This window comes from Varroa destructor, unplaced genomic scaffold (assembly GCF_002443255.2).
Source record: "Varroa destructor unplaced genomic scaffold, Vdes_3.0 BEIS01000004.1, whole genome shotgun sequence".
Lineage (NCBI taxonomy): Eukaryota > Metazoa > Arthropoda > Arachnida > Mesostigmata > Varroidae > Varroa > Varroa destructor.
The window spans coordinates 40,661,051-40,685,245 of NW_019211457.1; the positions used below are offsets into that span (position 1 = coordinate 40,661,051).

The 24,195-nt window shown below is 42.3% G+C and overlaps 1 long non-coding RNA gene across 2 annotated transcripts; it reads left to right on the forward strand.

Annotated features, from left to right (window-relative positions):
- The first annotated feature begins 227 nt into the window (after positions 1 to 227).
- Positions 228 to 15,105, forward strand: LOC111249600 (uncharacterized). Of its 2 annotated transcripts, XR_002672998.2 has the most exons (5): positions 228 to 655; positions 7,244 to 7,486; positions 10,133 to 10,944; positions 11,183 to 11,555; positions 14,061 to 15,105. It is a non-coding gene; the product is annotated as an uncharacterized LOC111249600 (long non-coding RNA). The 2 variants fall into 2 exon arrangements; XR_015326834.1 differs by lacking the exon at positions 11,183 to 11,555 and having other exon boundaries at positions 14,061 to 15,104.
- Positions 15,106 to 24,195: the final 9,090 nt, after the last annotated feature.

Below are 24,195 nucleotides of genomic sequence, written 5' to 3' on the forward strand. Positions count from 1 at the left end.
CGTGATAGGAAAAAATGACTCAAAGCAAAGGATGAGTAGTAGAAACGAAGTGCGGGTGAAGGATGCCCCAGGCGCTACCGTACTGCAAGCACGAATATGGCCGTCTATAATAATGATAGCAATTCTTCTTTTTCACGGCCTCCAGATATGGCACTAGATGAAACGGTTGTGGATTCATCCAGACAGTGATATCTACGAAATAGCTATTCGATGATGCACATATTTACAGGTGTCAGGCTTTGGCAGAAATCAGCTATACTTAGTCTCATCGCCCGAATGTTTATATTATTGATCGTTGCCACGTGACGAATTCAGTGTTTAAAAGTGCCAAACAATGCGAATGAGCTCTTCTGATAATTGGCAGAAAAAATGTATTTCTTTAAAGCGTTCTTGTACCGAAAAAACGAAGTTGTTCAATTTAAGCCGGCAATGATACTACTGTGCGGTTCGTACATGTGTTGCCAACATAAACTTGCACTTAAGAAAAGCTTTATACTATTTCGGGCCGAACCGGTTACGCTACTGCCTCAAACTGAAGCGCAAAAGGAAAATGCCCAGACGGGACAGGCCGGACAGCGCATCAGAAACTCGAGGATATGTCATACATCTTTGCGGGATAAACCTTGAAATGGTAGCCATTAAGGACCCTAGCAAGGTAACATTACCTCGTATACCTTAAACAGACATTTTGTGGATACCTGCAGAAAACGATGTACAAATCTTTGAAACATATATACAAACGGCCGACAGCTATCCATGACCATTTCTATGCAAATGATCTAAATCGAGAACTCATTTCAGAATGATACAGAGCTTGACGGACATAAAATGCATAGAATTTACTTAGAACTCAGAACATGCAAGATAGCTGAAATCCAAAGTCAACAAAGGATTTATTCCAATGTATTTTTAAGGCGCCAATTTATTTCACCGCTAAAGGTTGAAATGTATGTAAAAGTGACCCTTCCTTTATTTTAGCACACATCATTAAAAACAAATAAGTCGAAAAACAGTGGTATTTGCCTGTAAAAGATTCGTACCAATTTAAAGTCAGTTGAGTCAAGTATAAGAATATATAAACCGCATTTACCACGCTTGTCTTTGCGCATTAAAGATGATAACAACACGACACCTATTTTGTGACCAGCCATTTAAAGGTGGCTCTATAGAGAAAGACATTGAGCGTCAGTAAAATTACCGCTTAAACTAGAAGAGCACTAAACTGGTCTCTCTAGAATAACGACACGTTTTCTCCGTTATAAATGACTATCTAGCCGGGGCTCAAAGGATACATGACCTTTCAGGGGTTTTGTAAAACAGGGTAATTTTCTAGCAGTATGAGCAACGCCGGTTAAGAATTCAGGAAAAATGCTTTACCTGGAAAACCAGGAGATAAGAGAGGTAATTGGCAATTTTACTGGCTGGTTATAGTGGTACAACGAGTGTCGATGCAAGCGAGGCTAGCGGCGGAGAGATGCTCAACAAAAGAGCTCTAAACTGGTATCAGCGTGTTCAGGCTATAAGGACCACACATCTCAGTTGCAGCGTCCAGCCAAGTGGTACTTACAATATAATATGTTTACCAGAACCTAGAAATACTATATAGAAAATGAGGCCATAACATCGTTGAGACTGAAGTGCCGCTAAGAGAGCGTCGAGGTGTTTACAGGTGACCCGCCTTGTCAACCATTTCTTCTACGCCGCGATCGCCCTCGGTGTCGCCGTTTTCATCACCTTCGTCCTTTGCTGCGTACGACTTACAAACTGCTTGAACGAACCTGTTGTACCTACTCGTTGAGTCGAAACAATAGGAAGTCGAACCCAAACGCTATGGCTAGTGTCAACTCAGTTGCTATGAATAAAGTTTTTATTAGCTTGTCATCATAGCTTGACAAGAAGGAGAGCTTTATCATAAAATTACACTTTCCTTCCTTCCTGCATTGCTCAAAAAAAGACAGTTTTTTTTGACATTTTTGACAAAAAGGACAATGTCTTTTAACTCACAGGATACTTATACATACATATACATATACACACGCACACAAGCGACAAAAAGGCACACATTTGTACAACGTTTCGCAAGAATGAAGCAGCTGAAATTTCAATGGAATTCTATTTCGGCGTACTTTACTCTTTCGGGACTGCTCACATTCATCGCTGAGTGCCGCAACTGGCCGACTAAAAAAAACTGTACACGAAGTCAAGGGGAAGCTATGGCAAGAAAAAAAAAGGAAGGAAAGGAAAAAAAAGGGAGAACGAAGAGGAAAAGGCTGAGTAAGAGGTAACATCGGTTTGAACATTAATGGCATTTTACACATTGTTCGGTTGACCCTGTCGTTGTGCCGTTGAGGCAGCGGATCTCTGCACGGCAGGCTTCCTCATTACACTGGTAATGGAGTATCTCATCCATCCTTGAGCACTTATATCTCGTCGTCTTTCCTTTCGTCTTTTGAGCTGGTCTGTGAAGTTGCGTTTCTTGCAGAAGGGTACGGAGAATGTCGCTGTGTTGGAGCGTCGTCGGGATCTGCCGGGATCTGTGTAGGATAGGTAGGCGGTTAGGTGGAACATTGGCCTGTCGTCCGGAACTGGTCATTTCTTGGATGTCTCGAGTCAATTACCTTTTGTCTGTTGTCGTCTCTACTTTTTGTCGTCGGACGAAGCTTCAATGAGATGGACTCGTACCAGCTTTTGCTGCTGCACACTATTTGTCGCCAGCGTCGGTTCATTCTCTATTGCCTTAGTTTCTGTCTCGTCGGGTCGTTGGTGTGCTAAAACGCACTCCTGAAAATGCCGCTGAAGTCCCACAATCATTCTCTGTTCTCATTCTTTGCTGGTTAGAGTCGGCCCTACGCCTCCGTAAAAGACGCTAGACACTTCCCCATACGACGTCTGTCTACTGATTGTAGTTTTGACGGCGACAGTTTTTTTTCACAAGTACAGCCCTCCGGATACGCCTGCCGTCTCTGTACCGTGTTGGTAGCAGCAATATAGACGCGTTACACGACCACAGAGCTGTGTCCGCTCGCTGCTTCGACAGCTTACCTTATTTCACTTGTAGCTCAACTTACTCTTTTGTTTTGTACTTCAGTAGCTATTTGGCGTTCCTCTCTTCTTAGCGTTGAAGGCATCCAGGTGTTCGTAAGAGCTGTTCGAGGAGTATTAGGGCAAGGTAGCTAACAGCGGCAGGCGCATATTTGGTTGAGTCATATTAGGCTACTTACGATTTGGATGTCTCTATTCGTTTTTCTTCCTAGCGTGTGACTAGGTTACTGATGGTATCGAAGTCTTATAACTTAAGTGGCAGATATCGCAAGTTGCGAACGCCTTTGGCTTACCAGCCTCAATGTTTTGAGTTTCACATCCGGTATTGCCGTTGGGCATTCCATCAGATGGCTGGCTTTCAGCACGAAACAAACCCCAAACCTTGACAACGTGTCCCTAAGATTTGCAGGTAAATACGTTACCCGCCAAGTTATCACGGGGATTGTCCTACCAGTCTACGGGCTACACTTTGCTACAGTATGTAGTCTAAGGTTAAGCGCAGAAGGCCGCACCACGTCTGAGGGACAGGCTCAGCCAACGTTAGCGAGAGAATGATATCAATAGAATTCTTCGCACAATTGTTCAGGAATGCTAAGCGGCGCCAGACCACGAGGCCTTCAAAGCCAACCTGCGTATGAAAGCCGTTCACTGTCAACCGGTCAATCGCAAGTACAAGAAAGAAAGAACACTGACTTAATAATACGAGCCGCCTGATTGAGGCTACAAAGTGTGTGGTTGAATAGAGTGTCTCAGTATGGCGGTACAGGCGAAATCTATGTGGCCGGGAAAGCGTCCGTCATTTATCAATCTACATTTAGCATCAACAGTTCTCTATTCGCTTCGCAATGTGGAATCCCTATTAACATTATTATTATTATTATAAAGCAAATCAACTCTCTCAGAGATGTGTGTAGAATGCATGATGAAGCCATCTGCTTTCAGTTTCATTCAAAACATTTGCCGCATCGATAACGAAAGTTCTTATATTTTTAGAGGCCAATTTCTCTATCAATGAATTTACTTAAAAATATACTGTAAGGTATAACTATTGTTCTATGCCAAGCCGCCTTGAGATAATCGATGCCGTAAGTGAAAGTGTATCTGAGCTGCGAAGAAGCCGCTGGCTCAGTCATTTCTGAGATGATTTTCATAGCGGTCTGTGGGGTCTAGTTGTGTCATGATCATGGTCAGAAATTGTGTCAGCCTGAACACGTTACTCCCTGCAAATACGTAACGCGTGCTAGTATTTCTCAAAGCTTATCGCAATGCCTTACCGACGCGTTATCCCCCTGGAAATCATCCCAAATGTGGGCAAACGTTGATATGTAGTTCCGCTGTGCCAAAGGGCCATCGGTGGTAGCGACAGGAGCTTATCAAGCAAAAGGGGTAAAAAGGACGGACACTAACAATGGCAATCCCAAAGCTAGCGTAGGTTTTTCCATTCACCGATGTTTCGGACGAGAAAAACAACGACGGACTAGGCAAGAAGGAGGTTGCAGTCCACGTAGTGGAATGGTGGCGAAGCAGTGATGTTAAAGACGAGAACTTCAATCGCCGCTTTTACAGCGCTTAACTGGTGATGTCGCCAGCCTAAGATACACGCAGGGGCTTAGACGAATTGTAGCTTACTGGTCATAGTTGGTAAACTAGAACCCAGCTACAATGATCTGATAATCTTATTAAAAAGGCAGTAAATTAGGTACAATGAAATGAAGGAGTAACAAAGCAATAAACAAGAGGAAGAAAACGCCATGTCAAAGACTGGAATGGGCGTCAAGGTCAATGGGGCGAAGGTCGAAAAATGCATGGAATAGTTGGTTGATTGGTTGTTGATAACCACCTCTACCGTCGCCGCTGCGGCACTCAAGGCGCGGCAAGGCCTTGCATTGGATTGGCGAAAGATAGTCAGATTTGCATAAGAATAGAAATCTCAGCTGAATTAAGGCTCGCAAAGTGGCCAAGTCACCGATATATTTCCATACGATGCCTCATGGTGGAGGCTAAAACCAACCTGACAACAGAAGCAGTCTGGTCCATGGAACAATGCTGTCAGCGTGGATAGACTTATCCTATGATAAAGGAGAACAAATGTCGGACTAAAAAGGTTTTACTCAACGCATCATTAAAAAACTAAAAATGGCTGTATATTTTTTTTAAATGTTTATTCACACACGCAAATATATTTGTCATATAATGTAAATTTGCACGATAAAACCATGTGACATATTACATCGTTGAGTCTTGCTTCGGGTCTGCGCGTAGCCTTAGCTTGAATGAGTACACACAGAGAATATCGGCCGTATCTGGGAGCTCGATGGAAGTATTATTGGAAGTTCTTCTTGATTTCGCGATCCTTTAATGTCGACTCGCGTTTCTATTTGCCTAGAAATTAATGGATGGGTTTGACTGAAATAAGCGCACGACATATTTGGCGCACCGGCGTCAGAAAAACTCCGCTAGCGTGGCAGTCATCGCCATTTGATTAGTAGCTATAGCTAAAGTGAGTTGTTGTATTATCCGTCATCGTATAATCGGACAGTCAATGATACGATCGGTTCCACGTCGGCTTCCCGCAGTGATCTTCGTGATTGTTGAGACGTATGACTTACAAAAACTATCGTTAATTAGGGTGCTTTCACGGGTCGCAAAAAAGGGGAATTGTAAATTGTTTTGAGTGGAGGGTTCTATTAAGTGACCTCATATGGTGATGCTTTATTTTCCCATATGATGATAAGTGTGTGGAAGTCTGTTCTTTATATCGAAGTTCAAACAATAACGATATAACTTATTAAGGCTTTTAATGCAATTTAGTGTAGGGAATCGATGATCATGTTTTCCTGCCTTAGCTAAGAATGGAATCGTCGTTACCGGACTTAAGCGTCACGAGTTTCTGCAGCTACGAAGACAATCACCACCATCGAAAACTATCATCGTGAAAACCACATACAATCGACTCTTCCTTTATAGCAGCAACCCGTTCTTAAACTTTCGCAAACTTCTTCTGCGCTTCTCCCTTAATGCTGGTAGTTTTCTCTATCCTAATAAACCACAATCTCCTTCTCGTCCCGCTAGTTTCCCGTAACAGTGTTTTCGTTCTTTTGCCAAAAAGTTGTTTTCGGACCTTCAACCTTTTCTCGTTTAAAAGCTGACGCTAACCCGAAACACACCACCAACAATGTAAACGCTTCGATAGCGAAGATCTCCCCAGACAGCAGGCGGGCTCCGTGGTGTAGTGGTCAACCAGGTAGGCGGTTTAAACCTAGTGGCCGCATAACTGGGGTGGTTATGACTGGGTAGGTGTTAGTGTACTAGCTGCGCTGGTAGGATTAGGCAATCCTATTGCGCTGTTGATGGATTATTCTCCCTTTCGCTCCCGTTCTTCTCTTCAGCTGCCACGAGGTCTTGCCACAGGGGCAAAACTACCACTTAACTAAGGTAGATTCGAAACTAACCGTACAGATTAGATTAACCCCCAGTCCTTCTGCTCTTCCTAAATCTTGACGTTCGCGGTTCTGTCTGTAAGGTCCCTCGATTATGCTCTTTATTCTAGCAGGAATCAACCAGCGAACCGATAGTTGCTATATCTTAATGGCCAACTTTTTTTAGGAAACCTTCGTTCAGTCTAGTTTTCACGTAGGTTGCGAGCTTCGTTATATGCTAAAGGTGATAGTGGTGTAGACACATGGGTGGGTGGCGTGGTACAAAAGAAGTTTTTGTTTCTCCGTAGATGGATACGGGAGAGGAAGGAGTTGAAGCGACAGGCCGCAGAGTCCGGAAAAACTAGTGAAATAATTGGTAACGGTTTGCCTTGAGAAGGACTGCTAGTAGGATTACCGAAGTAATGAAATATCTGTTGGTTAACTTCCGCATGCCTCTCTCAAGTATCAAACGAAACATTGGTTTCTTGTCGTTTCAAAATTTCCTGTGACGCGAATTATTAGCATTGGTCAATGTGAAGCAGCAATGGCGCCAATCAATTCATAAGCTTTCAAAGATCTGTCTGCTCTCTCATTGCATCTAACACAGTCAACTTAAATGCCAGCGGATGCAGACAGATTCTCAGTGAGCCTTTTATAGTCTTCATAACATAATTCAACCTTGATTAACTACGGTTCATAGTATTCAGGCTTATAGCGCTAGCCTTTGTTAAGCAAATCTCTAGGTTTCTTGTAATTAATTTGACTCTTTTCTCTGTATTTAGCTACCGAGCACTCACTGTGCCTTACAGAGGAGAACAAAAGCGGGGCATTGTGACCATCATGTGCGGACCATGTGACGAAATGAGATGCTCATTGAAGTTTCGTCCTGCAGCGATATGCAAACTTAAGTGAATTGATGGCCGTGTACTTATTCTTCTCACTTTGCAACACTGTCCAGTGCCTCACACGAATAATGGGAATACATGAGACCCTCAGGAATGATTTTGCTAACCCACCGTCTTCCGGTAATCCTTTTTCGTGATCTTTTTCTATATCACGGGCCTATTGGTAGAGTGCTAATGACATATAGGGTTTTATTAAACCCAGATTTGACCTTTAGTGCAGTTCTTATCGGTTTTGTTCTGAATGGTTAATTGCACCAAATTGAGTGGTTCACACTCAATCCCAGAGGTTCATTGGACGGTCTATGCACCTAATTAATCGTGTATCCTATTCTACAAGCAGACGTGAATTTATGGAGCGTCTAAAACGCTATAGAAAGACTTAGTTCGATTCACCCGTCAAAACCTTGTTCTGTTTCAAATTTAGTGTCAAAGAAATTCAAATGGTAAATCCTCAAAAATAGCCTTTGATTTTTGCGGGCAACTGTCCTAGTTGTCTGTATGTCCATCTATTGTGGCTATAAAAGTGCTTAATTAGCCCAAACCGACGCTAAGTAGCACCTAACTTTAGCTCTAAAGGTAGCCCATTTACCTCATGTTTTTAGAAATAAAAAATTCGTAAGGAATTCGTATGGCACTATCTGGCACCTAGGCGTATTCAATCGATCTCATTGAATGCAATCTGCTAAATTTATAATCTTCCACATACATTATTGCTAGAGGGGTTCGATCCAGCATCATCTGCATGTTACGATCAATACAATATACTGTGTTACAATAACTTCAGCTGCCTGTCTTATGTTCCGCGCAAATATTTTAAATTAGGACGACGTGAAATTATTATGACCACTGACTGCATCTTTAAGTAAGTCCTGATCCACGGTAGCAAACGGTGAACGAGGAGGCAATGCTTCGTTTCCCTTTGCCTCTCGGACAAGAGAACCGTTATTAGGCTCTGCTACTAGCGGACGATTCTTTACGGCGCAACAGAACGGTAATAGCCAAAAAAAAATCGAATAATAGGCGACCTTTTTCAATTCCCGGCCTGATCGCCCTTTTTCTGGTCAGCGAGGCTGCTGGGAAATGAGCTCATTTCAGCGAAGAAGTGGAGGGTACTCGGAGTGGTTACGGATTCGACTGAACCTAGAGAGAAGCCGAAAAGGCGTAAAGCCGGACGAGGAGACAAAATAAAGACAATGCAGGGAGAGCAAACCGATATAGCAAATTCTCTGACATTAGTTCCTGCTACCTTTATTGATGTTGGCGATGACGTGGGACAAAACGTTTTTCAAGCTTTAACACTGAGCGTTGCCTCTGCCGTAGTACCGTATGCACTGGGAGTATGCGTTGTTCTCGCATTCTATGATGCCTGCTCGATGTATACATATATAAATATATGCTGTAACGAGCCCCTTAACAGGCACCAGCTGCATTTAAGGAAGTTAGTCCAACGAAGTCCTATTCGGAGGGGACGAATTATCATTCAGAAAAGGTTGACGTGAAGCGGTTTTGCGCCACGTAACGGAATCAGGGCAAAGCAAGATGTAGGCATGGAGGTGCTAGCGATAACGGCAGGTATTTTGGCAGCGTGGGTCACGACCCGATGGGCTCTCTCTACGCATATGGGGGACAATCGACTTTAGCTCTCAAGGAACCTGCGGAACGGCATAGCTATATATCAAATCGTATTACCATAATAAAAGACAAGGGGAGCTATTGGCGCCGTCAAATATCCAGCACAACTCTGCTCTTTCTACCCGGTACAGCAGAGGTTTTCCAGGTGACCAGAATAATATGCAAAGAATGTTCACCGATAAAAGAATGTAAGATAACATATTGCTTAAAAATTATTTAAGTTTACCATATTCGTAACGCTGTATTTCATAGGTGCTTTTATTTATTTGAAATAATTTAGCTTTTATGTTTTTATGAGGAACATACCTTAGAGCTTGCTGCAAGCTTTCTCTGAAAAAAAAAACAAGTTATTCGCTATATCTGCCATCTTAGGAGACTCTGGGGTGGTAGGGCAGAGCAGCGACTGTGTGGGCCGGTCTTGTCAAATAACATAAGAATTACTGACATGTGACGGGTGTCGAAGTGCAAAGCTGTCCACTTGTGCATTTTACTGAAAAGCACATAAATCAGGTTTATGTACTCGTCAAGACTTCAATAGAAATTTACATTCAACCCGTCACATACGACCTACGTCAGCTCGCGGCAGACACGAAAGAGGAGCTCGTCTGATTTTCTTCGGTATCTGACGGTTAGCACAAGTACGTTTTGCTCCAAACGAGTTTTCTATCAGACCGGAACCATGTTGATATTACTAAGCTGGTGATGCACGAAACTGCGCTTAACATAACCATATTTCTCCAACAATCCTACGCAGTCGCAAGCCGATAAAGCATCAAGATAATTTCCTAGTTCATCTTTCAGGAAAGCATGTGCAGGAACGAAACAGATAATTTACTGGTAGCCCCACCAAGCAATTTGCGAGTCATGTATACCTTGCAGGAATTACGGCTCCATGATATGCACTGTTCTTTTCAACCATTACGTTTTTTTTTGCATCACACAGTAGTGCTATCAAATTAACGCATAGAGCAAATCAGCTCATCGAACAATAAATCTAAATATTTAAATTAGATCTAAATTATTACTGCTACTGCCATTTAACCTACAATTCTGTCCTTAGCTTCTGTCACTAAAAAATTAGGAACACGGCCTACAAATATTAATGCCGAAAACTATTTTTGATGTTATTTTTAGAAAGAAGAAAAGCGCAGATACGACGGGGATGAGAGGCAGATAGGGACGAGGTGAACCCAAGTTGATTCACTTAGTGTCTTTTTTAGCCGACTCCAGATAGCCAGTCTTGTTCGTGACCAGGAATAGCTGCCACTGTTGTTTCCAACTACGCTGGTTAACGTCGAGGCTGTTTGGGACTCGAAATAGGCAGATTGTCCCTCATCCACCGGTCGCACTCTTAGTTCGTTTGTCACCCCACGCTTCGATTTCGGGTGGACAAACAGAAACTAAAAGGTGCGAAAGTGGGAAAACGGCTGGCTGCCCTACGCGGCTGGTGCTACCGCTAAACGAATCCTATGACTGCTTTTGGAATCCCCCTTCTCGTCAGCCCACATCGTCGAAAAGTTCGAATTTGATCAGAAGGAGCACGGTAACCGGGAAGGGTATCGATGACATGATAAACCCTCTAAGGTGGCTATGTCCGCGTTCCGGACTATTTCGAAGCTAATATCCACAGTCGTCCTTACTGATCCCCATCCCCACGACGTCTCGTTACGAGCTCGCTATTGGGGAAAGTACTCCTTTCTGCTGGCCCGATCAGAAGAGCGCGTGTCTGGACAATCGGATTGTCCTAAGTTGGGCGACAGCAAACGCCACGTAAGCGACTCAAGTGTCGTTACCTCATCCTACGTCGACTAAGGCTAAACAGCTATCGGTGAGGGGTTGTCTAGAAGAGGACTGTTTCAGTAGCAAAGCTGTGCAAACGTACCGACGACGCCTCAAATATCTCCACCATTTTAGCGAAACGATGTAAGGAGGGCCCGAACGTCAAGGTGAGTTGGCAGTCAAGTTAAAGTCAAGTTTCTCGAAATAATACGGAATCTTGCAGTCTACATTTGGCTACTACTTCGTAAATTAAACGTTAGATCCTCAAGATCATCCTATTGTTCGAATGTGTATTTAGGGGCGACGAGGCGACGAATGTACAATTCTGCGACGACGCTATATTCATATGCTTTTCTGTCTAAATGGCTTCGTTTGGCTGTGTTTCCACTGTGTCTTTTCCTCCAGGGGCTTTAAGGCTATGTCACTGTATCTACCTTTCTCCAATCACACTTTGCTACTCTGAAACCTGCGAAAAGATACCAACAGTCAAGAAACCCTTATGCAGAGGAACGGAATTTCGTCGAAAGTTTATCTATACAGTTTATACTAACAAACGTACTTGACGCACCTCAACAATGTGACCTGTGGACTATAACTTCTATGAACTTCTTTAGAAGTCTTGCTTAGTGTTGCTCTAACATAGTGATTTGCCCTTCACTATTCAAATGCAGGTTGAAATGTGCTCACTGATTGATAAGTTTTTCAGAAAGATGAAACTGAATCGATGAATTTTGTGGAATCATTTGCCATAGTCGTGCACAAAGGCGTATAGGATAAGGTAAATAACATTACGAGGTCCTTTTTCGCTTGCTTACAATGCTTCTAACTTAATTGTTTTCTGTTTTCCTTTCTATTGTTTATCGCGAGAACCATTTCTTTCCAGAACGAACGCTATTTTGCTCGATTTTTAAATTATCCATTTTGTGACTCAATCGCTTCGAGACTCCTGCGCTTTGCGCTGTACAGCCAGCGCTAGCAGCAGTCGAGAGAAGTGCATAATAACATGCTTAATAATAGTAGTAACAGATGAGTATGACCGACAAAAGGATGAAGTAAACAGGACAAAAAATGAAGTCGGCCGTTGCCAGCGTATTTCTGTGAGATCCCTTGCTCCCGCTTTGACCTACCCATCCCGTACTTCGCAGGCAGGCAGCCCTATCTGTAAACCGTGGCCTCTTACATAGGGCGGATGAAAAAACGTTTGGAAAAGTTGTCTTCAAATAAGAAGGGCCACATTCGCCTCGGCCACAGTAAGGTCTGCCAGCCTGGAGACGGGCGGTACGTACAAATCCGCAGGGTCTAAAAAATCGGAGGGATTTAGCGTTGGGAACAACATGCCGGGCGAAATGAACAAAAAGGGATTCATCATTACGTCTTCTTTCAGCACCATGTTTCGCACCTTCACTCGTCAGGTTTTTCGTCATCTACTTTCTATCTGCCCATCTGTGGGCTCCTGCGGATATCTTGGCCGCAACCCTGTGGGGAATAAGCACCGCCTGGATGGAAACGGGGCATAAGAATAGTCTTGGTTTAACCAGCTGCGCTATCCGTCTTATCCATCGTAGAACAATGAGACTGCCTATTTTTGTTTCTCCCATTCATCAAATGTTAGACATGCTTTGTGATGATGACAAACGACTACGGGTCTCGCGCTAGTGGCTACGTGGATGATGCGTGAGGTTAATATATCAATACGGATATGCGAACGAGATTCATTTGTTACGTACCTCTATGATCACTGACTTATACGTCCAAGATGTTCTCGTTAAGTTGATAATTGTGAGTGCTAAACATTTACTATCAACTTGCAGTATAGACAATAGACTCGTTGAAAAAACAACGAAAAGTTTTGTGCGATAAAAATGCACAAAATTAATTTTGTTCTTTGTTTTCTAATGATGCTAATCGTGATAAGAGTTCATTGCAAAAACCCTACCGGGCCACAATGCACCGCTTCTTCTAAAGCTGTACCTTTGAATTTTTAAAGAACTAGATGACTGTTATAGCACCAGGTGCCTAACCATTACGCTATACGTATATATATACATATAATAAAGCGGTAATGTGATAATAAACAATGGAGCGTAGTAAAACAATAAAGTGTATGTAGATCCATCGTTGATGAGTTTGTTGCTATGGGATCTTTTTTGTAACTTCAGTTGAGTTCATCCTTGTGAATGTCGTTTTAGCCTGTTGCCCGCTCATGTCGAGGCCACTCCTTACCTAATGATTCACGCCGGCGAATATACACAGATTTGCTTAGACAAGCAACAATCGATGCCTCATGGTTTTCTTATTTAGCCTCGAGACCAAACCGATTTGCTCACTCAGGCGTATTGCGACGCACTCCATCCATCAGTTGATGGATAACCTAATAGCTGATATCTCGCTTGCCTTTATGGAGCTTCCATTCTATTATTTTGTTTTTGTTAAAGGTCCCTTAACAGTGAGGAGACATTTTCCAAGGGACGCTCGCTAAACAAACATGTATCACTTGAAAGCTTAACTAAACTAGACATAAATGACGGAGATCATAAATTAATTATGAAACAATTATATATTCGCATTTACGAATAGAAAAATGCATTGTTTCCTTTTATTTCCAGATACCTCGCTCCCTCACCGGTTTCGATGCTGCATTTTGGATTATGTAGTTATTTAAATACACGTTTTTTTCATGCCAAATCGGAATTCACAATGGTAAAGGCATAATAAGTGCACACAGATACACAAATAGGAAAATCTGTTGATTTATTGTTGTATCCACAACAGGAGTCTGACGTTTGTTTTTTTTTTCTCATTATTTGATGCTCCTTCGCACAGAAAAACATTTTTCGATGTCTTCTTTTCGTGTTAAATGTTTCCGCTAAGTATTCCGTTTGGTTTTTATAACAGAGCCGAGAGGCTTGCGTCGCCATTTTCATGCTATCGACAACACACGTACTTCCCCAAAGGAACTTCCGCATTTTTCATACGTATACGAATCCTAGGACTAAATATATTCTACTGCCTTGTGCGTACATTTGATTCAGAAAAAATGGGTTAGACAACAGTAAACTCGGTTTTCTGCGTTTTGAACTCAGGACTTCAATTCAAGTTCGACGGTAGTAGACGATAATACAAGAAGTTAGACAAGCAGTTACTTCTAATCGAGCATAAGTTTTTCAGTTTCTCCTTTTGAGGGTATTTGAAAATCAGTAGATTGTCATTATATATATTAGAAATGTGTCATTGATTTATTAATCTTTATCCATAAATTTACAGCAAATGTGATTATTTTCAGGTTGTCCCTGTTCGTGGACGTGGAGTCTGTGTGACAGAGAACGACCGAATATAAAACGAGACTGCATGAATTTATGCACACAGAGGAGGGGTATGCCATCGACCTATCTGTGTAGAAGGAGGTTAGCCTCGATCGTTTCGATGAGTGTCACCGATCCTGCTTCCGCAGCACTGTTAACGCCAACAATAGAAAACACTACATCTAATACACTGAAAATTCGGCATTGCTGAAATGTTACGTTCATAGCAAAGCCAATTGGTCTCATTTTTCTGCACTAAGTAATAAATTTACGTAAATTAAGAAAAGGCTCAAGATAAACTAGCCTCCTGGGGCTCTCACACATGGCTTTAGCTCGTTGCTAACAAATGTACTCCATTACTTGTTATTTGTTCTCGGTTTGTTAGATAGAATTTGACGAAACTCAGCGGAGCTTAGGCTTCCTATTTTAGCTAGGGTACTTGAGCGAATGTTTTTGTCAGTTGTTCCAAACAAATCAGACGTGCCCAGTTTCTTTCCCTCATTTTATTCTTTAGATGTGTCTGGGCAAAATATGCCTTGCGAAAATCGGATCGTATGGAGCGAATAGGGTACCCTGCATTCAACGAAACTAAGATCGCGCTGATCCTGATGAATTAGTTCAAGAAATGCCGTTAGTCTGTAGCAGTTGCGTTCTGTCTTTCTGCGTTCAGCTCAATGATCGGACTAACGATAATTGCTTGAACCGGGGGTCATACATTGGTCAAAGACGTTGACGATAATATACGCTAAAAGCCTGACTCTAGCCATATTATGCTAAATGGGTTGGATTTGCGGATGAGAAGAAGGTCAAAGCCATTTTCCTGTATACGGTGCCCTCTGCGGCCGAATTATGCCCATATGTTACGCGGTTAAGCTCACAAGTGCCTCCATTATACCTTTCGGTTATTATAATCGAACTTATAGCCCAAAAACATTTGTAGTAAAGCTAACTATACCTATTTCTAATACTGCGCGAATTTAATTGTATTAAGGCTTTCGGTATGCTGCTCCTTTTTCTGAACGTTCCATCAAATCAATTTTTCATGTACCGTATTGTATTTCTTGCAAAGTTGTTCCCCTAATAGCTTATCGTCATAGTCATTAAACGTCGTTGTTTCAAAAGTTGGTCTGATGCTCAGTTTAACGAGTCGGTGCCAAGCGAGGATTCTGCGGGATTTTCTCGCCGCTGCTATACGCTCATCTTAACCACCACGCTAAAAACATATCATTATTCATAATTCACGGCAGAATTTAGAAATTTTTTTTTAACAACTTTTACCATGTACTACGGCACTCTCTCATCAGTGTGTCCCTTACGAAGGCTGTATGTAGAGTGTGACGAGTTGTCGGCTACTGTGAACTTTTTCAACCTGAGACATTTTATCCGATTCTATAAGAGCAGTAAATAGTGGACTCTTGTATGGTGTAGACGTCTGGTTGAGTAAATTTGCACGTTACGGGCACATGGTGTCAATGGGTCTGCAAAAAACGTTAACAATCGAATTTCTTATTTGCGTTCAGTTGTACGACCACCTGCGGCTTCTTGGTTAACGATATTGTGCTAGTAGAAGGACAAGATAAACTATGCCCGTGTTTTACTGGCGGTAATGTTCCGCAACGTTTTTTAGACGTCTCTATGAGGTCGAGATGGAACGAACATGATTGAATACACTGTGTTTGATGTCGTAAAAAACACATACTCTAATTAAGATTTCCTCTTTAGCGACTAGCACATGCCTGAGGTACCATGGTAATTTTACCGAATCAAGCTATTGCGAAACCTGAGCATCGACTATCGTACACCACGTATCAAGTATTGTGCTGAATTATATATATGCATCGGACGTTATTCTAAATAGTGCAAGTTACAAGTGGTAAATGGCGACACAGTCAAAAGCCCTAACCGAACCACGAATACGATTGCTTTTACTAACTAACATTACGTTTTTTCTTCGTATATCTAAAATGCCGCATAGTATCCATGTTGTTACGATTTTTAGCCACAGGTTCCTTTTCTGATAAATTTAGGTACTGTATTACGAATTGGAGGTTTAGCCACTCACGCGGGTCGGAAGGCATTGCAGTACGTCTGAACGATGCTTTATACTCGCTGCTTGTTGCGTCGTTTATTATAGACACATAGGGCTTTCTAGTACGTCCACCGTGAGGACGTTCTATTACTGCTAATCGCTTAAGCGTTCCTGGTAGTCCCAGCCGTCAGTTTCGAATATACATCTTAGCAAGTTTTCTGTCGTCGTTCTGTTTGTTATGATATCACAGTCACAGCTTGCTCAGTTACTGGAGGATTTAATTATCAAAACAGCTGATCTAATCTTCATTGTCGTTTCAGTTCGTTACCTATCTGAGGAACAGGGTCCTCAGATCTGTCAGTGGGGTCCAGATGAGTACGGCTTTATCATTCAATCAACACTGGGGTGGATTGATTGAATAATAAAGCTCCTAATGTCTTCTAATAATCTTCTCCTTTACCTGAGCATCATACGTACGTCGACGTTGTTTGTGAATAAAGAAAAATCCTAGCAAGATTTAAATTAGATCACACATTGAGAAAAACGGTTTTTCCTAGATAAAACCTACGCAAGTACCTGTTTTTATTATACGACGTTAATTTCCGAAGTCATACGTTTTTGATGGTTTCCACATTTCACGCTGAGCAAGACGCGCCGACAATTTTTGAACTCTTCTTCTCTATTCGAAAAAACATCCCAGGTTGCTGTGCCCATTCGTCGACAATCAGGTCATCCAAACTTCGCAGACAAAGACTTGAGCGAACCTTGATGAGCATATTAAAAATACATTGTCACTGTCATCGCATACTACATCACACCTACATGTCTGTCTGATAGTATAAGTGTCCTTCAGTAACTGACGCTTACTTCAACGTATGAGTGTCTGACTATAATTATATAGTCACTGGTGTTTCCTGTACCTGCAGGCTTTCTTCGTTCGCTTTTCGCTCCGTCCGGGCTCTATTCATAAGAGTTCGAACGTCGACATATAGCGAAGCCTGTGACGATCGGAGACAGGCCGCAGCTGAGCAAAGGTATATACCTGGAGCCATCATGTAACGGTAGTCGAGCGAAAGTGTCCGTTCCGGTAGGTAACTGTTTGTTGAATGGACGTTTTGGGGCCAGATGAGAGGGTTACTAGCGCTGGTGAACAGTGGAGTAACATGGAGAGCAGGGCGCGCACCCTGCCGGATAGTGCTGAATGAAAAATTTCCTAATTCGCTTAGTGCCACCCTTCCTGGCAGCCATTGCCACGACGTTTTCACATGAATAGCACACAACTTAAAAGAGGAATCGTGAGGGGTTTGGTCTCAGTCCGACTTGCCCGATTTGCTTGTCACTCTGCTTCCGATTTCGTAGCCTGTTAATCAATGACCCCTCAGTAAAAAAGGAGAGTCTAAAATTCTTTAAATCCGTTTCGTCGTGAGGAGCCAGTGATGCCACAGGGTACGAATCTTCTATTTTCTTCGCTTGTCGCTCGTACCTACATGCTTGTGGCAAAATTGACAGGTTCTGCATAGTGAAGGTTACTCCTGTTCCGACTTTTCCCCTCTATTCCTGCTTGATAAATAGAAAGCGGAATCCTTCATGACTAATCCATTGAACGGGCGAAGACTTTTCGATTTCGCGTTACGGAAACTGGGCAAGTTCTATTTCTATCACCGAACATGCACTAATTACTTCTAAAGCACTGCCGGACTGTGTTCGTCTTCCAAAGTCAAACTGTAAAGGAGATAAAGATGATACGCTGCACTGCAATGCGCACAGAGTATATAAAATCAATGTTACGAGCAAGCGAAATTAAAACTAGATTTTCAACTGCTATCGTCCATTTAAGATTAACGGAAATATATTGAAAGGTCACTATTATCCTGAAAGAGACCTTGACTGCGCAAACTGACAAAGAACTTGAAAAAAAAACTTAACTTAAAATACGGTACTCGCCAATAATGTGCATTTTCGTTAGTTAGCAACTTGCAAGATCTTTCTACTATTGAATAACGCATATAGAATTAACAGGGTGAATCTAGTAAGCTCTATTGAACTTGAACAGTATTAGAAAATTACTTCTTTACAATAATTGAAAATTTCGTCACTGGTAAGTAAATACATAAAACATTGTCACGTATTTACTTGATTGATAACGTAATCTGGTAGTCAGATTGATCGACCGCAGTGATATATCAGACTTCTCTGAGGTCAAATACGAAAATATCACATTCGGCAAACCGCAAAAGCTTCAATACACTTTATTTATTTAGAGAAAACTCTGAGCACTATAAATAAACAACTCGTTCCGATGCGGCCATAACTATAAATTATTAATAAACAATATCGTAATTCGTAGAAGAACACGGATTGATTAGAATCGGCGAGATATAGCATTGAAATCCTAAAGGTCGAGAGGTATCCTGCATTCGATAAAAAAAAATTGGAGAACGTCGCTTCTGCGTCCGATTATTCGGATATGGCAGCCTCATATGAGAGCTGTAGAAATCACAAGTAAGGCAGAATATTTTTGTATAAAAAATTCAATAACTAAAGTGAGGAAAATTAAAAAAATGTTTCCTCGTATAGCTACAGAGATTCCATTTTGAGAAAACACATAGATACGTAAACACGTTAAGAAAAACCGCAATAATTCTGATACAAAGCAATGACAGTTTTGAAGATCTGCTGCGTCTGAGCGCTGTTCACAAGGTTACGCCATGTCTAATAGTAAAAACATTACCATATCACACACAAGCGAGATGTTTTCATTGTATCGCAGTGATAATATGTTTGCTTATTGAATTCAGGAACAACACGGTGGTATATGTACGAAACAATGTATGTCGACCCACTTTGTTTCGTAACGGGGGTAGCCGTTTGAAGCGTTGGGTAACGTCTCAAATACTGAATGTAATGCATGCAACAAAACGATTCTGTAGAAGCGACGATTCGGTTGTAGAAAGGGCAGGGCCATAAAAAAAACAACTCTCAAAAAGGCCAGGAGGCTCTAAAGAAATCCAGATGATAATATTCTCGAACTTTTTACGTGCTTTTGATAGAGTGCAAAAGACGACATTTCCTAATAAGCTCGAAAGACTGAGTGTTCGAGAAATGCAGCAGTTTCAAATCGTGTCTCGATAATGAAACATGATTTACTAAATTAAACCGGGTACTTAAAAAAAGGTCGTACAACAACAACAGTATTCATGGCCTGTATAAATAGCGTATTCCTGAGCTAAAGTACATCCAAAAGCCGCATAGGTTATGTCGGCCAGGCTTCTCTTGCGTATAAGTTCCGGACATACGTAAACAAAGATGTAATAAAAACTCTTTTCACAATGTTCAGTCATAGGCTTACACAAACGGGTTAGCCTTGGAAATCTCAATACATAACGCCCGTTTATGAAACGAGCATTTTTAAGCAACGTCAAAGTTAGCCAAATTAGCCGGTACTATAGAAATAATCGTCTTCCAATTAAATATAAAGGATAAGACTAAGGACTTATACGTTATATTACATAATAAATTCACCTAACAGAAGCACTGAGGTTAGTATTTGTCCTCCTTGTAAAAATAAGCAAAACGAGATTTTTGGCAAGCGTAAGACTTGGAGCCCTATATGAGTCACGCATATGGAACCACTTTCTTAAGCTTTGTAGTATAGCTAGATACGCTACAAGGTACTTGCACTAGAAAATTATACTAATGAACTCGAGACAAGAGCTGAATATCAAAACGATATCCTAGCGCGAGGCATTTGACGCGGAACGAATCTTCCTATAGTTTGGTATATATTTTCTGTAAAGCATTAGATGGTAGGTTTGATAAGCAAACCTTGCCACATAAATGTGAGCCTTTTCTACAGCATGCGCCTATCACTATTTTTATTTTATAGGGCCATCTCCTGCCTGGTTTTCTATTGCTAGACAGATCACCTTCCTGTCATGTTTGACTCACTGTTTTTCCTATCAGTCCTCTTACGCTTAAGCTTATAGAGCAGGTTGGGTATAGCAACGCCTGACTCGGATATGGCCGACCTCCTCTACTTCGCCCGAGCTCAGCGGACGCGTGCAGATCGTCTTCACACACTTGTCTTCCCAACTGAGCTACAATAGTGTTGACATAAGCTTTCTTGCAGACTGAGGTGGAAAGTAATGGAGGACTTACGATTTTCCTGCTACCAGTGGTTTATCGACGTAAACGCGGTGTTGTTGGCCTGTTGTACATGGGCCTCGTTTCACTTTGTCATCACAAAAGCCGATTAGCCTTACGAGACCTTTGCGCAAGCAGGAACTTATCGGACAAAGAGGAGCTCCTCGGTCACCGTCAATACTTAGAAAAGACAAGGAACATAACAGAACCGACAGCCATATGTCTGACTCGAAAGTCTTCAAGATGCCCGGAGACGAGATAGCTATCATCGGGAATGTGCCACTATTATTTGCACAAATTTAGAATTATGCGAGAGATACTAGCAGCAGTAACATTAACGGAATAAGCGAGCAATTCAGTTTGAACTCGCTAGTTGCTAGTTCTCCAAATGGCACTGCGGTAGATTTTAGATTAAGCTGACCAAAGACAACGTCTTCTACTATTCAAGCAACAAATCTTGAAGGTGTTCTAAATAACCGCAACTTATACTCTACAATGTCAGAAGCAGAAACGTTCTCTAATTTTTATAAAAACATTGAAAAATCCAGCAGACTAATATCTGCCCTAGCATGAATCTTTTGCTAGCGCCCGGGCACTCTCTTACAAACACAACGACAGTAGCAGGAAGAATACATAGCTTCACTGAAGCGTGCTGTGCCGAAGTTTATCGCCATTCCTGCTTTTCCGTCTCGGCTCCATCTGCCCAACTTAATTCGAGTCTTGAAGCAGGAATTCGGCGAGTTATCGGTGACTGACCTGCGGGAGGCAAGACAGCAAGTCGACGGGAAACAATATATGCGTCAGTTCTCCTTTTCATTGGAAAAGGGCACCCGAAAGTCTTCGATATTTCAGCTGGCCCATCTAAGCCGTCTCTTCTTATTTTGCTCCCGTTTTTTACACAGTGGGACGGCCTCATAGATGGATCATACGCATATTACGCTACTGAAATGCACATAGAGATGCTGCAAACAACGAATAGAGAACGAACATCACGCAAAATGTGGTAGCCAGGCAGAAGCCATGTAATATGTGCCCCCCCCAGCGAGCCATAAAGGCTCCATCATAGTTATAGTGGGGGTAATATGAATTGTGTACGCGTTGGTGTGGCACGGTCTTACGTCGCCTCGATATTGTTTGTTTACTGGTATAAACCGAAAGAATACATCCACGCACAATATGCAATATGTTTGTAGCACCCGATCTATTTCGTTCATTCCTTTGTTTTGTTGCGAGTGGAAGGCGTAGAGCAAGCAATGGACAAATGGCGGTGCTGGCAGTAGTGGTGGCAAGCTAGCATCAGAACACTACGAATCATCTTTTAACCCGCTGTCGTTACGCCATCACTTCGTATACACGCAGTGAGAGGTTGGGTACATTTTTTGCCAGTACTTGGTCCTCCTTTATCTCCCATTCCTCCGCAAGTCTTAGGCCTCGTGGGGCTGGCGGCTCCGCCCACTCGCTCAATGATATAGCTCAATTTCTACACTATTATAGCTTTTTTCTACTTCGGGTTACGCGGGGACCTAAGTTGCCTTTCCGAGCTCTCCCAACACCCGACGTCCGGCACTGGCAACTTTACTAGATAGCACGACATGGAAAAACCCGTATCTTTTTTCTCCTGAAGAAAACTACGTGGTGCAAGTCGCTGCTGTTCTAAGCATGGCTCGTCTTGAGCTTGGGTTCGCTGAACTGTGGGGGCTGAATCTCGTGCCGACTGAAGTGGACGAGTTGCTCTACGAGACTCAATACATAGTCGTCGTTTTGGAACTGGAGGCCAGGAAAGTCCGACTGGGTTGACGGGATTTAAATCGGATCAATGCGGCTTTGAGGTTGTTTGTCTGTTTCTCAGGATCTCTAAGCAAAGGCTGTGCAGAAGTGGCTCTACTGAGGCCCCTTTCTTTGTCACCCTAAGGCTTCATCGCCTTTCTGTTCTTCTTTTCGTTTGGAGATCTACAGAACGCGACGTTAGCTTTGGCGCCTGATTGTACGACATCGCCTGAGAGCGGAATTCACCGTGCACAGAGGGTAGGTCCCTGACGTCGGAAGTTGGCACCCGTTCCACGCGAATGACCGATGCCCAATTGAGTGACTGGTGGTTGCGTCCAACACGTAGTGGTTCTGATCGCGGATCGTACCGGCTTGTAAGAAAACAAGGCCAGATTTTTGAGGCCTCGTTCTTTTAGCAAGATCATACGTAAGAATGCGCAGCACGGAGTAAGAGACCAAGGGGTGCGGTGTTGTTGAAAAAAAGAAGCTTTTTTATTTGAACGATCATGGAGTTCCATCGGCAAGTGCATCTATGCGTGGCCTTGCGTTGATGGAGGTTCAATAAGACGTTGCCACGATGTGATCGAGCAAGGAGCAGTCACGAGCTCTGCATGGCTGTTGGAGCGGACTGTTGGGCGCTCCGGTATCTGCCACTGACGATGGACTACAGTCGAACGCACGAAATTGTTGGCTCGAGTTTGCAAAGCACGTGGGATAGAAGGAATGGAAATGTAGGGGAAGCCAAGGCAGACCCATTGATACGGGACCGAACGACCTGTATCTACGCAACGTTTATATAGATATAAAAATATCATATAATAGCAAAAGTTGTTGCATCGGAGCCTATGATGGGCCGAAAAGTCAACCTGATATTTCGCTGAGTGAACGAAACTGATTATTCAATGCGATTGTAAAAAAATATATACAAACTCATATAGATATATATATATATATATATATATATATATATATATATATATATATATATATATATATATATATGAGTTTGTATATATTTTGCTATATGTATATATATAGCATATGTTTCTTTTTTATTGAAGTTAAATATACATATTTCTGCTACCGTTCACTTGCACCGTATACAGGAATCTTCGTGAAATACAACTCTATTTCGATCGCCGCAAATCGGTGGGCGTGTAATAAATCTTGGTGAGATATTCGAAATATTAACATATTTCATTAAAATATTGAGCCTTAAGAGCATGGATCCTACTTGTTCAAATTATTAGGACTCTAGGTGGCCCAAATTTTCCCATAACGAGGTTGTCTCATTATTGTGAGTCCTTCTCCTACGTCTTGGGCTTTTCGCTAGATTAGGGCGCTTGTTCAAACCGTCCCTTTGCAGGATAAGCCTATGCGATCTTTCATCAGCATAGTCTTTCACCGAAGCGTGCGGAAATCTAAAACAGGCTTATATTTTCAAGCGCTATAAGACCTTGAAACGACACCCTCATAGGCAAGAAAGCTCGAGCCCCTAAAGCTCTCTTGTATCCAGTTCTTTACGATAAATTGTCTAAAAAAAGGTAGCCCAGAACTTCCTCTAAGACTGAGCGTAGGCTTTCCGTCGACGGTCTCCTCTCGTCAATTACCCTAGATCCACCCCATTTCACAAGCACCGTCGAAGACTTCGCCTCCAGGTACAGCTGGTCACACTATGGTTTGCATTACTTTGGCATTTTCCTCCTGTGCAGACATTACGGCGTTCTTAAATAAACGAACGGAGCATCCGTGAAAGCGATTCATTTATCATAGACCTATCCTCGTACCTTTACTTCATGTTTTTAACTACATGCCACCGAGGACGTGCTTAGATTTAAAGAAATATAATCTGATGTAGCGAGCTCTGGGCTTTGCCCAAGAAATGTAGGTCCATAGACTGTCAAAATCTCCCGAAATGTTAAAAGCGCATAAAGTCTACTGTTATCGTGTAAAAAGATTATTTGTTTAGTTTTTGATCGCGCAGAGTGCCTTAGGTGGCTAGGTCATATTTTGATTGAAGTCCAGCGTCATCTGCCTTTTGCAAAGGATGCTTTGTGGTTCGGATCTGAATTTCCAGATTGGAAGCTCTGAAAGCAATCTCAGCCAATGTTATCATATTCTCAATCTCATACCTAATTTGTGTTGCATTTTTCCGAGCTTAAAAGTAGAAGAACGTA